This window comes from Saimiri boliviensis, chromosome X, assembly GCF_048565385.1.
Source record: "Saimiri boliviensis isolate mSaiBol1 chromosome X, mSaiBol1.pri, whole genome shotgun sequence".
In the NCBI taxonomy this organism is placed as follows: Eukaryota; Metazoa; Chordata; class Mammalia; order Primates; family Cebidae; genus Saimiri; species Saimiri boliviensis.
In genome coordinates, this window is record NC_133470.1 from 62,808,063 (window position 1) to 62,820,553 (window position 12,491).

Sequence of the window (12,491 nt, forward strand, 5' to 3'; positions counted from 1 at the left end):
CTCAAAAAAATAATAATAGTAATAATTTTAAAGTTCTTAACCCTTAGGAGAAGCCAAAACACTTGATTAAATCTCCATGAAGACTAAAACATTTTACCAATTTTGCATTGTTTGTTTGAAATTGCGTTGACTAGTAGTATGTTAATTTTGTATTTATTTTTATGAGAGCAATGTTTGATACCTTTTAACTTTTGTTAGTTTTTAAAAAATTGATTGGCTCATTTGCAGGAACTGACTTAGTATTCAAGGATGCGAATTGTTAAGAAAATATGTTACAGAGGAAAACTTGACAAGCTAGACTTAGATTTTTGTCATTAAAGATAATTTGTGGGATGTGATTTTTTTTTAAGGACTTACATTCAATAGAATGTCTTATACAGATTTAAGAAGTTAATAATTATAAAATTAAGAGGAAGAGTTCTTATTAAAATGTTCTTGGGCTGGGAGCAGTGGCTCATGCCTGTAATCCCAGCAGTTTAGGAGGCTGAGGCGGGCGGATCAGGAGGTCAAGAGATCGAGACCATTCTGGCCAACATGGGGAAACCCTGTACCTACTGAAAATACAAAAATTAGCTGGGCATCGTGGCGCATGCCTGTAATCCCAGCTACTCGGGAGGCTGAGGCAGAAGAATCGCTTGAACCCTGGAGACAGAGGTTTCAGTGAGCCGAGATCGTGCCACTGCACTCCAGCCTGGGTGACAGAGCAAGACTCTGTCTCAAAAAAAAAAAAAAAAAGTTCTTGAGATGTAATAAAATTACACTTGTGGAGTATATCTTTGAATAACATTTAAAAGCAAACTGATACTTTCCAGGTAAAATAATTGTCAACATAGCTTTTTAAAAAGAATTTATAGTACTTCAGCTATGTACTTTAAGCTATGTTTGACACATTAGCTTAAAAGAATGAAGGAAAATGATGATTACACACTGGACAGAAAACTTAGCTCTTAGGGTTTCCTCTTCTTATTTGCAGCAGAGTAAATGCAACTTTTCTCATGTAGTTAGATACTGTCTTCTAGTGCTGTTGAAGCTGTACTGTTTTAGCAATGAAGATACTGATGTAGGCTGATTGGGGGTTAGGGAAAGTGAAGCAGCAGAACCAGAACCAAGTGAACATTTAAAGTGTACTAATAAGTAAGTGATTATGTGAAGTAGAATACTAGTTGAAATGCATAACTCAGCAATAATGGAGAAACATATTTTCTGAAACATAAGAATAAATGCTCCTTAAAGGACATTTTGAAGTTATGAATAATATTAACTTGTATATTGTATATTCACAAGTGTTCTTTCTAGAATAATTATTTGCTTAATGAGGTAGATATTTAGTTGGTGAGAAATGAATTAATAGGTCAGTAATTTATTTGTATTTTTTCATGTTATGAAAAATTTTAGACATTCAAATGAAAGTAGAGAGAATAACATAATGAATTTCCATATATAGATCTCTTAGATTTATCAGCTGTTACGATTTTGCCTTACTTGCCTTTTCCCCCAAAATATTGTAAATTACAGTTACATTTTCTTCTAAATAATTCAATATAAGTATATAATAAACAAGGACCTTTTGCTATATAATCACAATGCCATCACTGCATATACTAGGATTAACAGTATTAATATTTAATTCCCAGTTCATATTTAGATTTTTCCATTTGTCCCTAAGATGTTTTTAATAGCTGCTTTATGAAAACCAGGATCCATTCAGAGACCACACATTGCATTTGATTTTTATGTCTTTTGAGCCTTTTAAAATTTAGAGCAGTTCTCTATACCCTCTTCTTTGGTTAGTTTTATGAAATTGGCTTGTTGAACTTCACAAAACATGAATTGGGGTCTTGCCAACTGTACTGTTAGTGATTAAATATAGGGAAAATAATTTGTGAATGTTGGTCCATTCACTCTGCCAACTGTATCATGACAGCATTTCCAGTACCAGGAAAGCAAACTAGGGGGACTAGAACTGAGCTTTAAGAACTCCCCTATCTAGTGAAAGAGATAAGAATGCCACTTGTGAGAAAATTGAAGGGGAAAGGGAGAATGTCAGTGTTCAAGATAATTTGAACTTTTAAAAAATCCATTTGAAAGGTGCTTTTTTTTCTGTGAACTATTTTTTTAATATTGTTGGTCCTGTAAAAAAAATATTGGTCTTTGGACTTTTTTCTTGTTGTAGACACTCTTCATAAATTAAGAAAAATTGCCTTTTTGTTATAATGTTGCATTTTTTTTTTTTTTTTTTAAGTGGAGTCTTGCTCTGTGACCAGGCTGGAGTGCAGTGGTGTAATCTTGGCTCACTGCAACCTCCCCTTTGTGGGTTCGAGCAATTCTCCTGCCTCAGCCTCCTGAGTAGCTGGGACTACAGACGTACACCACCATGCCCAGCTAATTTTTGTATTTTCAGTAGAGACGGGGCTTTACCATGTTGGCCAGGATCGTCTTGATCTCTTGACCTCATGATCTACCTGCCTCAGCCTCCCAAAGTGGTGGGATTATAGACGTGAACCACTGCGCTTGGCCTGCAGATATTTTTTTCAGTTAGCTACTTTTCTTTTCACTTTATAGTATTCTTTTTCTTAATTGTGGCAAAATACACGTAAGTGTTTAAGTTATTTTAAAATATACAGTTCAGTGGCATTTCAGACATTTGCGATGTTGTGCATCCATCACTGCCATCTAGTTCTAAAAGATTTTAATCATTTTTAAAAGAAGCCCTGTACTCATTCCCTTTGCTTACTATCCCATAGCTATTTATTTGCTTTTTGTTTATGGATTTGCCTGTTCTGAATATTTTATACAAAGGTCTACATATACAGTAGACCTTTTAGCAGTGGGAGGTTAGGGGTATCAACCCCTCATACAGTCAAAAATGTACATAAAATGTTTACTTCCACCAAAACTTAACTACCGTTATTGATAGCCTACTGTTGACTGGAAACCTTACCAATACCATAGTCAATTAACACATACTTTCTATGGTAATTCATTATATACTGTATTCATATAAATGGACCCACACAGTTCAAACCCACGTTGTTCAGGGGTCAGCTGTAATATGTGATCTCTTATGTCTGGCTTCTTTCACTTAGCATAACATCTTCAACATCCATCCATACTTTAGCATATAATTTGTACTTAGTTCCTTTTTATGGTTGAATAATATTCTATTCTGTATATGAATGCACCACATTTTATTTATTCATCATTTGACAATTGTATTTACATGCATTTAAAGAAAATGTATTTAAAGAAAATATGTGGCTAGGCACGGTTGTTCATGCCTATACTTCCAGCACTGTAGGAGGCTGAGGCAGGCAGAAGGCTTCAGCCCAGGAATTTGAGACCAACCTGGGCAGCATGATGAAACCCCATCTCTGCAAAAAATGCAAAAATTATCTGGGTGTAAAGGTGTGTACCTGTAGTCCCAGCTACTTAGGAGGCTGAAGTGGGAGGATCGCTTGAGCCTGGGAGGTGGAGGTTGCAATCAACTGAAATCATGCCACTGGATTCCAGCCTGGGTGACTGGGTGAGATTCTGTCTCGAAAGAAAGAAAGAAAGAAAATATGTAAGACAATATGGTATACATCAGAGAGGGTTAAGGGACATAAAGAAAAGTTAGTTTCTATACCGCACACGAACTAATAAAATATCGACAGCCGTAGAATGTAATAAGTAATGTATATATATAATGTGAAACAACCACTAAAAATGCCATGCAGTATATGCAAAAACCTCTAGAAAGGAATTAGAATTTTATAAAATGTTCAGCTAACCCACAGAAAGGCAGATAAAAACAGATAAATAGAAAACTTAAGAACACAGGAAAAATAAATGCAGATTTAAACCTTAATATATGAACAATTACATTATATTTAAATCATTTAAATGTGCTATTTAAAGGATAAGAGATTGTCAGAGTGGCAGTGACTTAACTATGTATGTTAATATGAGACTTATTTCAAATATGACTATATAGGCCGGGCATGGTGGCTCACGCCTGTAATCTCAGCACTTTGGGAGGCCAAGGAAGGTGGATCACCTGAGGTCAGGAGTTTGAGACCAGACTGACCGACATGGTGAAACTCCATCTCTACTAAAAATACAAAAAATGAGCCGAGCGTGGTGGCGCAAACCTGTAATCCCAACTAGTCGGGAGGCTGAGGCAGGAGAATCACTTGAACCTGGAGGTGGAGTTTGCGGTGAGCCGAGATCGTGCCTGACCTCAGGTGATCTGTCCGCTTCAGCCTCCCAAACTGTTGGGGTTACAGGTGTGAGCCACTGCGCCTGGCCCATAATATAATTTTTTTTTTTTTTTTTTTGAGACAGAGTTTCGCTCTTGTTGCCCAGGCTGGAGTGCAGTGGCGCAGCTCACCACAACCTCCGGCTCCCAGGTTCAGGTGATTCTCCTGCCTTATTATTATGTTTTAATTAGGAGTTTATTTTGGGGGGTACTTTTACAGAAAAATTGAAGGAAAAGTATAGAAAGTTCCCAGTACTCCTTCATTCTCTCTCAAACAATTTCCACTATTACTATTCTCTTGCATTAGTGTGGTGCATTTGTCATTATAGGGCCAATATTGTACGTTATTATTAACTAAAGTTTATAGCTTACCTTTTTTTTTTTTCTTGAGAGGAAGTCACGCTCTGTTGCCCAGGCTGGAGTGCAGTGGCATGATCTCGGCTCACTGCAACCTCTGCCTCCTGAGTTCAAGCGACTCTCCTGCCTTAGCCTCCGGAGTAGCTGGGATTACAGCGCACACTGCCATGCCCAGCTAATTTTTTATTTTTAGTAGAGATGGGGTTTCACCATTTTGGTCAGGCTGGTCTCAAACTCCTGACCTTGGGTGATCCACCTACCTTAGCCTCCCAAAGTGCTGGATTACAGACTTGAACCACTATTCCTGGCCTATAGCATACCTTAAAGTATACTTACTCTTTGTGTCATAAATTCTATTTGGTTATTAAAAATATATATACATTTACCCTTACAATATCATGCACAATAGTTTCATTGCCCTAAAAGTCTCCTGTACTTTATCTTTTTTTGTGGGGCGGGGATGGAGTCTCACTGTTGCCCAGGCAAGAGTGTGCAGTGGTGTGATCTTGGCTCACTGCAACCTCTGCCTCCTGGTTTAGGCGGTTCTCCTGCCTCAGCCTCCTGAGTAGCTGGGACTACAGGTGCACGGCATCACGCCTGGTTAATTTTTGTATTTTTTTTTTTTTAATGAATGAGAAGTTCTTGCTTGCCCAGGTTTGTTGGCCTCGAACACATAGAGCTCGCCTCCTCAAGCACTAGGACAACTGGCATGAGCCACCGTGGCCCCTAATTTTTGTATTTTTCGTAGAGATGGGGTTTCACCGTATTGGTCAGGCTGGTCTTGAACTCCTGACCTCGTGATCCACTCACCTCAGCCTCCCAGAGTGCTGGGATTACAGCATTAGCCACCACATCTGCATAGTTTTTTTAAAATTTCTTTTTTTTTTTTGAGACAGGGTCTCACTCTGTTACCCAGGCTAGAGTGCAGTGGCACGATCTTGGCTCACTGTAGCCTTCGGCTTCTGGGTTCGAGCAATTCTTGTGCCTCAGCCTCCCGAGTAGCTGGAATGACAGGTGTGTGCCACCATGCCCAGCTAATTTTTGTATTTTTAGTAGGTACAGGGTTTTGCCATGTTGGCCAGGTGGTCTTGAACTCCTTACTTCAGGTGATCCACCTGCTTTGGCCTCCTCGAGTGCTAGGATTAGAGGTGTGAGCCACCACTCCCGATCTCAACAGCGCTATTAATCCTAGGTCAAAGAGGACATCTCAGAGGAAAAAAACAGAAAATATGTGTTTATCTTAGTGAAAATGGAACACAGTTATCAGAACATGTGGAGTAGACTTAGTATTCAATCATGGTATGGGGGGAATTTATACCACTGAATATTTTCATTAGAAAAGAGGAAATGTCGACCGGGCGCAGTGGCTCATGTCTGTGATCCTAGCCCTTTGGGAGGCCAAGACAGGCGGATTGCCTTAGCTCAGGAGTTTGAGACCAGCCTGGGCAGCCATGGTGAAATCCTATCTGTAGTAAAAATGCAAAAATTAGCCATGCGTGGTGGTGGTGTGTGCTTCTAATCCCAGCTGCTTGGGAGGCTGAGGCACGAGAATCACTTGAACCCGGGAGGCAGAGGTTGCAGTGAGCCGAGATCATGCCACTACACTGCAGCTTAGGCAATAGAGCATAACTCTTTCTCAAAAAAAAAAAAAAAAAAGGAAAAAAGAGAAAATGTCTGAAGTCAATAATCGTAAGTTCCTACCCCAAGAAACTAGAAAACTACCTGCATAACCCAAAGCCAGCAAAAGAAAGGACACAATAAAGGTAAGAAATCAGTGATTTTTACAACAGGAAATTAGTGAAACAAAAAGGTGATTTTACAAAAATTCTGGTGTGAGCTGCATCCTGAGCTGCACAAGGGTTCAAAGACCTAAGAGGGAACGGTGGAGGATAAAGAAAAACACGAAGACAGGACATAGAGAAAAGCGGGTCCAGGGGGTCCAGGAAAGTGAAAGTATCTGTTTCTCCAGCCCGTCCTGCCTCAAAGTACTTTATTTTATGTGTTCACAAAGCACATAGCACAGCGAGGGTGCAGTTACCCAGAACAGCCTGTGGTTATAATTCTCGTACTTCAGTTAACATACCTCAGCTAATAACTACCTTGCAGCAAGATCAGTGAAAGCTGGTTATCTTTTGCTAGGTCTGACTGCTCTTCTCCGAGGCATACACATTCCCCTGTTATAGTTTCGCTTCTCTTGGAGGTCACCCAAGGGTCACAGCAGCCTTGCTATGATCCCCCCAGAGAGGGTGGGCTACTCTGGCTTTCTACAAAAAACATTTTAAAATTGGTAAACTTCTGTCATGAATAACAGAGGTAAAGAGAGAAGGCAAAATTCATCAATATCAGGAATGATCCTGTCTGTAGCCATTAAAAGTATAAGGGCATAATATGAAGAATCATATAAATCATCAACTTAGAAGTAAAAGACTTAAAAGATCTAAGTTATGATGAAATAGACAATTTGAATAGTCCCATAACCATTAAGGAAATTGAATGTGTAATTGATCCCAAAATAGAAATCTTAGATGCAAATGATTTCACTGTTAAATACTACAATCCATTTAAAGAATAATTAAAAGCAGTTTTATATAATCTCATTCAAAAAATTTAACTCATTTTTAACACTAATATTGGCCTGATGTGAAAATAAGACAAAGTTAGTACGAAAAACCTCCACAAAACTGCAGACCAAGTCTTCCTTTTAGACCCCAAATACTTTTAACATAGTATTAACACATTGATTCCAGCAGTATATGAAAAGAAATTTATAGACCATGACCAAGTTGGAATTTTTGTAGTTATAAAATAACTATTTTATATAAACATACTACTATATTTTATATAATTATATTTGTAAAATAACTATATTTTATAGTTGGTTCAGCAATTGAAAATCAATCTTTTTTTTTTTTTTTTTTTTTTTTTTTTAAAAAAGACAGAGTCTTACTCTGTTGCCCAGGCTGGAGTGCAGTGGCACCATCTCAGCTCACTGCAACTCCCCCCACCCCGAGTTCAAGCGATCTCCTGCCTCAGCCTCCCTACTAGCTAGGATTACTAGCGCCTGCTACCGTGCCCGGCTAATTTTTGTATTTTTAGTAGAGACTGGGTTTCACCATGTTGGCCAGGCTGGTTTGAACTCCTGACCTCGTGATCTACCCACCTCGGCCTCCCAAAGTGCTGGTATTACAGGTAAAAGCCACCGTTCCTGGCCTGAAAATCAGTCTTACGGATATATAAGATTGGTTTGGCATTTGAAAATCAGTAAATATGATGTACTATATCAACAAGCTAAAAAACAATCATATAATTGATTATATTGATGTAGAAAAAAACCTATGACAGAGTCAAATACCTATTCTTGATAGTGATTTTCAGACAATGAGGAATAAGCATCTATAAAAAACCTATAGCTGACATTATACATAATGGTGAAAGACTGAATCTTACCCTTAAGATCAGGAAAAAGCAAAGGATGTCCATTCTCACCTTCCTTGTTCAACATAGTACTAGAAATTCAAGCCACTGTAGAGAGGGTAAGAACAAGAAATAAAAGACATCCCAGTTGGAAAGAAGCACATTTGTCCCTATATGCAATGGCATGATTGTGTATGTAGAAAATCTCAAGGAATCTAAATTCTCCCCTCCCCCCTGCCAATTTCTAGAAGTAATGAGTTCAGTAACACCAGAGGATAAAAGATCTACACACAAAAATGAATCACATTTCTTTTATTTTTTTGCGGGAGAGTCTTGCTCTGACGCCCAGGATGGAGTAGCGTGCGGTGGTGTAATCTCGGCTCACTGCAACCTCTACTTCTCGGGTTCAGGTAGTTCTGTGCTTCACCCTCCCCAGTAGCTGGGATTACAGGCCCCTGCCATCATGCCCAACTAATTTTTGTATTTTGTAGTAGTGACAGGGTTTCACCATCTTGGCCAGGCTGGTCTTGAACTCCTGATTTTGTGACCCATCCACCTCGGTCTCTCAAAGTGCTGGAATTACAGGCCTGAGCCACTGCGCCCGGCTATGAATCACATTTTTATATACTAGCAATTAATATGTGGAAATGGAAATTATAAACACAATACCATTTGCTAGCACTCCAAAGAAATACCACACTTAGACTTAAGTAAACATGTACAGGATTTGTATTTTGTAAATTACAAAATGGTGATGAAAGAAACTCAGGAATTCCTATATAATTAAAAAGACCATGTTCATGACTTGGGAAACTCAATATATTGTATTTTTAGTAGATAGTAAAGATGTCAATTCTCCACAAATTGATAGGTTTTATGGAATTTCTATTTAAATCCTAGGAGGTTTTTGTAGATATAGAAAAGCTTATTTTAAAATTTATGTGGTAAGGCACAGACCTTAAAGTAGCTATAACCATCTTGAAAATGAGTACTCCAGCCTAGGGGACAGAGTAAGACTATCTCAAAAAATGTCTTTGATGGACAGTAAAAGTTATTAGTTTTATTAAATATTGACCCTTGAGTACATGTCTTCTCAATATGATGTGATCGGAAAAGGAAGCAGTTCTGCAAACTGAATTTTAAATTATCTTGAAGAAAATCACCTGTAACATTGTCATTAAGCTGTGCTGCTGACTTTTTAAAATTTACAACATTATACTTAGAAGAATAAACTAATAGACAAGCTATGGTTTTTACACTTGGGTATTGGGCAGATATGTTTTTCTAAGTAAAATGGGCTTATCCTTTCTAGGAAAACAACTTAGAGTACTTGTTGCCTATTTTAAATTAGCTTTCAAACAAAATTTATAATTTTTATATACTTGTATGTGCCTCTGTAAGCTTGATAGCTTCCCAGTACTTAAGGACTTTACTGTTAATATGAGAGAAGATTTTTTTTTTTTTAAAGATACAGGTCTTCTGCTATATTGCCCAGGCTGGAGTGCAGTGGCTGTTCACAGGCACGATTCCACTACTGATCAGCATAGGAGTTTTGACCTGCTCGTTTCCAACCTGGGCTGGTTCACCCCTCCTCAGGCAACCTGGTGGTCCCCCATTCCCGGGAGGTCACCATATTGATGCTGAACTTAGTGCAGACACCTGCTTGGCATAGCGCACTGCAGCCCAGAACTCCTGGGCTTAAGCGATCCTCCCACCTCAGCCTCCCCAGTAACTGGGACTACAGGTGAGAGAAGATTTTAATAAAAGTGATTTTTACTTATTGCTTAATGAAATATGTCAATATTTGAAATATCTGCATTGCTCAGTGAAACAGTGTTTTGTAACTGATCCATGTAGGATGTTAAAAATCATGCATGGCTCGGCGTGGTGGCCCACGTCTGTAATGCCAGCACTTTGGGAGGCCGAGGTGGGTGAATCACCTGAGGTCAGGAGTTTGAGACCAGCTTGGCTAACATGGTGAAACCCTATCTCTAAAAATACAAATAGGCTGGGCATGGTGGCTCACACCTGTAATCCTGGCACTTTGGGAGGCTAAGGTGGGTAGATCACAAGGTCAGGAGTTCGAGACCTGCCTGACCAACACGATGAAACCCTGTCTCTACTAATAATACAAAAATTAGCCAGGTGTGGAGGCACGCGCCTGTAATCCCAGCTACTCAGGAGGCTGAGGCAGGAGAATTGCTTGAATTTGGGAGGCTGAGGTTGCGGGAGCCGAGATTATGCCACTGCACTCCAGCCTGGGCAACAGAGCGAGACTCTGTCTCCAAAAATAAAAAAATAAAAAAAAAAATAAAAACAATTAGCCAGGTGTGATGGAGAGCACCTATAATCCCTAAAAAAAGAAAATTGGGTTGTTTACTTACTGTGTTTTAATAGCTGTCTGTATATTTTAGGTAACGGTACTTTATCAGATACGTCTTTTGCAGACATATTCTGTGGCTTATCTTTTTTTTTTGTGCAGGGGGGTAGGGGGCAGAGTTTCACTCTTGTTGCCCAGGCTGGAGTGCACTGCTGTGATCTTGGCTCACTGCAACTTCTGCCTCCCAGGTTCAAGGGATTCTCCTGCCTCAGCCTCCCAAGTAGCTGGTATTACACGCATGCGCCACCATGCCCGGCTAATTTTTCACTTTTAGTAGAGACAGGTTTTCTCCATGTTGGTCAGGCTGGTCTTGAACTCATGACCTCAGGTGATCAGCCTGCCTTGGTGCCCCGAAGTGCTGGGATTACAGGCATGAGCCACTGTGCCTGGCTGTCTTTTCATATTTTAATGGTGTCTTTTGTAGAGTAAAATTTTTTTTTTATTTTAATAACATTTAGCTTGTCAATGATTTCTTTTATGGATTGTGCTTTTGGTATTGTATCTAGAAAGTAATTGCCATATTCAATAATGTCTAAGTTTTCTCTAATGTTGGAGTTCTATTTTTACAGTTTTGCGTTTTACTTTTAGGTCTGGCATTCATTTTGAGTTAATATTTGTAAATGGCATAAAGTTTGTGTTAGATTCATTTATTTGCATTTGGATATTCAGCTATTCCAACACTGTTTGTTGCTCCATTATATTGCCTTTGCTTCTTTCTCAAAGATTGGTTGGCTATATTTATGTGAGTCTCTATCTGGGCTCTTTATTCTGTTTCATTGATCTATTTATCCATTTCTTCACCAATATCACACTGTCTGGATTACCATAGCTTTTGATTAAGTCCTGAAGTCAAATAGTGACTTTGTTCTTTTTTTTTCTTTTTGAGTCTGAGTGCTGCTCTGTTGCCCATGCTGGAGTGCAGTAGCACAATCTTGGTTCCATGCAATGTCCGCCTCCTGGATTCAGGCGATTCTCCTGCCTCTGCCTCCCGAGTAGCTGGGATTACAGGCATACGCCACCATGCCTGGCTAAGTTTTATGTTTTTATTAGAGATGGGGTTTCATCACATTGGCCAGACTGGCCTCAAACTCCTGACCCCAAGTGGTCCGCCCTCCTTGGCCTCCCAAAGTGCTGGGATTACAGGCATGAGCCACTGTGCTTCATGCAGTGAGTTCTTTCCCCTTCAATATTGTGTTGGGTATACTGAGTCTTTTGCCTCTCCATATAAAATTCACAATCAGTTTGCAGATATCCATAATATGCTGGGAGTTTGGAATTGCATGACATCTATAGATGAAGTTGGGAAGAACTGATATCTTGACAATACTGTCTTTGTATCCACAAACATAAAATATTTCTCCATTTGTGTAATTCTTTTGATTTTCTTTCATTAGAGTTTTTTAGTCTTTTGTATGTATTTTGGTACATAGATTTATACCTAAATATTTTATTTTTGGGGCTGCTAATGTATATGGTATTTTGCTTTAAATTCCAAATTCCACCTGTTAATTGCTGGTATACTGGGAAGCAATTCGCTGCTGTATATTAACTTTGGTTTTTTTGGTTTATTGTTTGGAATGTCTACTCAGATGATCATGTTATCTATGAACAAAGACAGTGTGAGGTCTTCCTTCCCAATGTGTGTATCTTTTATTTCCCTTTTTTTTTTTTTTTTTGAGACAGTTTCGCTCGTTACCCAGGCTGGAGTGCAATAGCTTTTCCCACAGACCATACAGCTGCTCATGTGATAGGGTGCCGTTTTTTCGTTTTGTTTTGAGAGGGAGTTTTGCTTTTGTTGCCCAGGCTGGAGTACAATGGGCGATCTCAGCTCACTGCAACCTCTGCCTCCTGGGTTCAAGCGATTCTCCTGCCTCAGCCTCTTGAGTAGCTGGGATTACAGGCATGTGCCACCATGCCTGGCTAATTTTGTATTTTCAGTAGAGATGGAGTTTATGTTAGTGAGGCTGGTCTCAAATTCTCAACCTCAGGTGATCCGTGTGCCTCAGCCTCCCCGAAGTGCTGGGATTACAGGCGTGAGTCATTGTGTCTGGCCCCTTGCTTTGTTCTTGACCTTAATGGGAAAGTGTTTAGTTTCTTACCTTT

General features: G+C 39.2%; 1 long non-coding RNA gene across 1 annotated transcript; it reads right to left on the reverse strand.

The window, feature by feature from the left end:
• Positions 1–718: 718 nt before the first annotated feature.
• LOC141582868 (uncharacterized) lies at positions 719–10,356 on the reverse strand. The gene is made up of 2 exons (XR_012515777.1): positions 8,042–10,356; positions 719–3,531 (listed from the first exon to the last, which is right to left on the reverse strand). It is a non-coding gene; the product is annotated as an uncharacterized LOC141582868 (long non-coding RNA).
• Positions 10,357–12,491: the final 2,135 nt, after the last annotated feature.